At 39.4% G+C, this 5,732-nt stretch overlaps 1 pseudogene; it reads left to right on the top strand.

Annotated features, from left to right (window-relative positions):
• The first annotated feature begins 2,655 nt into the window (after positions 1-2,655).
• On the top strand, positions 2,656-3,610 carry LOC127210803 (olfactory receptor 12-like; annotated as a pseudogene).
• The last annotated feature ends 2,122 nt before the right edge of the window (positions 3,611-5,732 follow it).

Here is a 5,732-nt window from a genome sequence, read left to right as displayed (position 1 = left end):
GAGGCAAGAGAGTCCAAGACATAGATAGCCTCTGCTCTAATTGTTAAGAAACCCATGTGAGGACAACGCAGCCCATTGATTTCACATGTAGGGGCCCTAGGACACGTCCATGCATGTTAATTGGCCATGACTCATGGTTAGTTGAGTATGTAGGTCTTCTTGTTGTGTCATTGACCCTTCCAACTCCCTCAATTCTTCCCCCGACTCTTCTAAAAGACTCCCTAAGTTTCTCCTACTGTTTGGCTGTGGTTCTCTGCATCTGTTTCCATTATATGTTGGATGAAGCCTCTTAGCTGACAGCCATGCTAGATTCCTGTCTTCAAGGCAGCAGAGTACCATCAATAATGTCGTGTTGGGTCTCTCCCATGGGGTGGATCTCAAGTTGGGCCAGTCATTCACTGGCCATTCCCTCTATCTCTGTTCCATCCTTTATCCCTGTACATCTTGTAGGCAGGACAAATTTTGGTCAAAAAATTTTGGGGGGTGGGTTGGTATCCCCCTCCCTTCACTGGATGTCCTGCCTGGCTACTGGATATGGCCACTTCAGTCTCAGTATCTCCCACTGGTAGGAGTTTCAGCTAGGGCCACCTCATATCTTCCCAGATCTCCAGTTTGTCCAAGAGATGCCCCAACACAAATTTCCCTTCTCTACCCCATCCCTTTCATACTTTATCTCCTCTCTGCCTACACCTGATTCTCACCAACCATGCCCCCTCTCTACCTCCTCGTTCAACCAGTTTTCTCTCTCCTTCCACTTCTAATGCCTATGATGTCTGTTTTCCTTCCCCTTCTCATTGGGATTTGAACATCATCCCTTGAACCCTCCTTTCTACTTAGTTTCTTTGGGTCTGTGGATTGTAGCATGGTTATTTTGAACTATATGGCTAATACCCACACTTAGTGAGTACATACCATGTGTCTCCTTCTGGGCCTGGTTTATCTCACTCAGGATGATCTCCTCTAGTTCCATCCATTTGTCTGCAAATTTCATGATGTCCTCCTTTTTTAATAGCTGAGTAGTATCCTGCTGTGTAAATGTACCACACCTTTTTTTATCCATTCTTTTGTTGAAGGATATCTTGGTCATTTCCACTTTCTGGCTATCATGAATAAAGCTGTTATGAACATATTTGAGCAAAACTCCTTGTGGTTTGGTGAAGCATTGTTTGGGTATATTCCCAGGAGGGTATAGTGGGTCTTAAATATCACTACTCTCAATTTTCTGAGAAAGCACCAGATTGATTTCTAAAGTAGTTGTACAAGTTGCACTCCCACCAGCAATGGAGGACATTTCCTTTGATCCACATGGATCTGGAACTCCAGCTCTGGAGGACAGGGAAGGCAAACAGTAGGAAAATCCAAGTTCAATGGATATCCAGTCTAGCTACAATGTTCACTTTCAGTTATAAATCATCTTAAATTAACTTAAGACATAAAGTGACTGAAGGAGAAGCTGTAAGTCAGTACCTGGCTTTCACATCTATGTGCACAAGAAAACATATTCTCAAATACATATACACATATATATGGGGACACATGCATATAACACACAGAAATGAGTCTATAATGTAAAGTCTACAATTTATTCAAATATTATTGAACTTCTCCATATTAATCAAGACTATAGGAAAGGGACCAAGTCTGTCTTTTGTCCCATTGTGCCTGTCTTGTTAGTTTCTTCTGTGTGGAAAGTCAGTTATCATGTCCTCAGAGAACTCTTTTAATCAATAATCACTCTCCTTTCTTTCCTTCTTTCCTTATCACATTTCTTTTTATTTCTTTTTCTGCATCATGACACACAGTTTCTTACTGATGCTAGACATTTCTTATCTCTGAGGAATATTTTATGAAGGCAATGCCTGCCCATCTCTTTGGTTTCCATTCCTCTGGGGAAATTTCTTTCTGGACTCATTCCAGGCCTACTTGCCACTTGGATCAGTGAAATAGTACAGGAACATGTGCCTTCATCCAACATGATGGAATGATGCAGTCTAAAGATGTTGCTAGTGTTTGCTAATGCCAGAAAATCTGAGTCAGGAACTGGACATTGAGGAATCACGATCAGTGCTGTGGAAAAACTTTTGGTGTAGTCATAGGCATACTTGAATTTATGTATAATGCTTACTAGGGTCATGAGTAAAGGTTTTTGTATTTCAGTCTTTTTAATCTGTGCACTGACTTCCTTTAGCTTTTATTTTTAAACCTTGTTTTTGATAATTCTGCTAAAATGGAACTAGTTAATGTAAAATATGGATTTAAAGAATACTAAAATGTATCCAGTATGTATCAACCATTGATGGTCACAAATTTTAATGACAGGTAGTACAGGTAGTAAAATAAGGGAGGAATCTAAAACAAAATGTCTCTTGACTCTAGTCATTTTTCTGGAATTTCTATTCTGTCATATAGAACTTAGAGGCCCAATCTGCCTTTATTATACATAACTGCAATGAAAATCCTTTCTGGATTTGGCCATTCGATGAGAAGACTTTAGCAATAGCCACGGATTGTTTATGTTCATGATCTTTTATAATATAGAAGGAACAAGGTAAGTTTCCTTTCATGATGATTCAGCAGTTGCTGTTATTAATATGGGAATTCTGAGCCTTCACTTGTTTTATTTTGCCATTTCTCAGTTTTGTATTCATATCAGCTATGACGAGTGAACTAAAGCAGAATTACTCAGAGGTAACAGAATTCATCCTGTTGGGATTCAGAGCCCGTCCAAAGTTTCAGGTCTTCTTATTCTTAGTATTCTTGCTGATCTACACGGTCGTTGTGGTAGGGAATTCCAGCATGATAATTGTCATTAAGATGGACTCCAGACTCCAAACGCCTATGTATTTCTTCCTCAGAAACTTGTCCTATTTAGATGTCTGCTATTCTACAGTCATTGCTCCCAAAACCTTAGCCAACTTCCTGACAACAGAAAAGAAAATTTCCTACAACGGTTGTGCTGCCCAATTCTTCTTCTTTGCTTTGTTTGTTACAACTGAAGGCTTTCTTCTTGCTGTCATGGCCTTTGATCGGTTCTCAGCCATTTGCTCCCCACTCCTTTACTCTGTGCGCATGTCCCAAAAGGTCTGTGTTCAGTTGGTAACTGGCTCCTATATCTGTGGATGCAATCAACTCCATGATACAGACAGGATTCACTTTCAGCTTACATTTCTGTGGAGAAAACAGGATAGACCACTTCTTCTGTGATGTCCCAGCTCTGATCAATATCTCATGCGTTGACGCCTTTGTGAATGAAATGGTGCTGTTTGTTCTGTCTGCTCTCATCATCATCTCCACCACAACCATTATTCTGGTTTCCTATGTCTACATCCTTGCCACTGTCCTGAAGATCCCATCCACCCATGGCAGGAGTAAGACCTTCTCCACGTGTGGCTCTCATATAGCAGCTGTGAGTTTATTCTATGGAACTGTGCTATTTATGTATGCCCAGCCTGGGTCCATCTCATCACCAGAGAAAAGCAAGATTGTAGCTGTGTTCTACACGCTTATAATACCCATGCTGAACTCTCTAATATATAGTCTAAGAAACAGAGACGTGAAAGATGCTGCCAAAAAAATACTAAGTGGGAAATGTTCTCAGTGTCATTCATGAAACCTTTATTTAGTGGACAAATTTATTTCAAGTTGTATATGGAAATAAATATAATTTCATAAGTTTTATATAGTAGTAATTCTACTGGTATCTGCTACCTGACTTTCTTAGTTCCAGAATGTTGTTTGTCCGTTGTTGGGGATTGATTTGCATTTGCTTTCCTGAACAGCTATGCATCGTGCATGTTACATTGCCGACCTGTCAGGAATGAGAGGCCAATGGTACAGTTGTGGAAAATTATTATGGATTCAGAAACTCATTATAAATATACATGAAGCCTGCTTCATAGGTACTTCCAGACAGTACAAAAATCTGTGAAAAGAAGTCATATGCCTCAGTGATAAGAACACAGATATTTTAAAATATGGATATAATGTGCTCACCAAACACCCTGTCGACATTTATGTTTGTGCCTAAAGATTCCTGCTATTTTTAGCCTCACTCAATTGCTTTTTCAGTGCAAGGTGGTTACTGCAAAGAGTCATAACTGTTTAAGCTCTTGGAAATAAGTGGCTTTGTGGCAGTGGCCTAATGCTCAAGCATCAATAGAAGACACTAACCAGGCATCAGATACCACACTCTCAGGATGTAAGGGATGCCATGCAACAGTTTGCAGGAAAGAATGTAAAAGATAGAGGAAGATGTGTATTGTAAGTGCACGTTTTCTTTGCATTGGAACATTTCTTCATGGAGGGAGGAGGAAGGAAGTTCATGAAAAAAAAAAAAAACCCTAAACTTTCAGTGCTCTGAAATCTCACAGAATTTACTATGTTGAACAAGTGAAGAAAGTTTCAAAATTCAAAAGGCTCCCCCTTGTGTTATAAAACTAGTGAGGGTTGCGGACATGGGAAGATTATCTGATGAGGTTACTGGCAATGAGCTTCAGAGATGGAGGTTTCATGAAAAGAAACCATGCTAAGTGGCTTTTCAGTAATGCATCTACCTTTGTGTCAGCCATGTTCCTGTAACTAACCGCCTTTGGTCATCCAAGCCAGTCTCAGGTCTTTTCCAGTGCCATATCTGGTGTGAACAGAAATTTGATATGTCTTCCCAGGAGAGAATAATTACCAAATAATAAATGCTCTGATATAAATACAATGTACCACTGTGCCAAAGACTAGTTTGGACAGGTCAGGGGAGACTGGGGAGGTCTGTGTAGAGTCAGTGCCTGATCGCTCAGCAGAATTTTTTAAAGGTAAACTTGATTCTCTGAGATGGAACTATTTGTAGCCAGCAATAAAAAGTAAAGGGGAAATAATCTCTCTCTCTCTCTCTCTCTCTCTCTCTCTCTCTCTCTCTCTCTCTCTCTCTCTCTCTCTTTAAATGGATGAAGCAAGACAAGTTCCAAAGAGCAAGTTTCAACAAACTTCAACAATGTCACACACACACACACACACACATATGCACACACACACACACATGCACACACACACAAATGGACACACATACAGATCTACAGAAAGACTGACATACGCACATTCACACATTGGGTGTATGAAACAAATCCTCAATGCCTCCAACCGTATTCACACATTCATATTGGATGGATGGAACAAATTCAATGAGTGATATCTAATAATTTTACACATACACATTGGTGGATGAGCAAACTACTAGGCTCCAGCCACATTATTTTTTCTCCCATAGATTATATATGCCATACAAATTTTCAATGTGTTTACATTCTATTTTACCTTCAGTGAATATTACAATGACTGGACATAGATGACACATTTCCCAATATCCTCCTCATACGATCAAATGTTCTATGTACTAAGAGCAAAAACCAATTTATTCCAAGAACCAACTAAGCCCATCTTGTTATGGACTAACAACATAGGAGCAAGCAAGGTAATTTTCTCACCAGCTTTTCTTTACTGTTGAGCTTCAATTTTTGGTTACAAAGAAATCAATTATAAAGTAATCTTTTAATAAATCTTAAAATAACCACAAACAAAACTTTTATATAAAAAGCAATCAGCCATTTCCACTTTAAATCTTCAAGGTGCACATCTACGCATCAACAATTTTTTTATTAAATTGTATCAGGAAGTTGAGGGCAAAATGGGTGCAGAAATTAATCATCACCAGCTCAGCTTCAGGAGGGAGTCATATCAGCCAG

Source organism: Acomys russatus, chromosome 28, assembly GCF_903995435.1.
Source record: "Acomys russatus chromosome 28, mAcoRus1.1, whole genome shotgun sequence".
NCBI classification, from domain to species: domain Eukaryota; kingdom Metazoa; phylum Chordata; class Mammalia; order Rodentia; family Muridae; genus Acomys; species Acomys russatus.
Note: the sequence above shows the minus strand (reverse complement) of the source record. Positions and strands in the feature narration are given on the sequence as shown.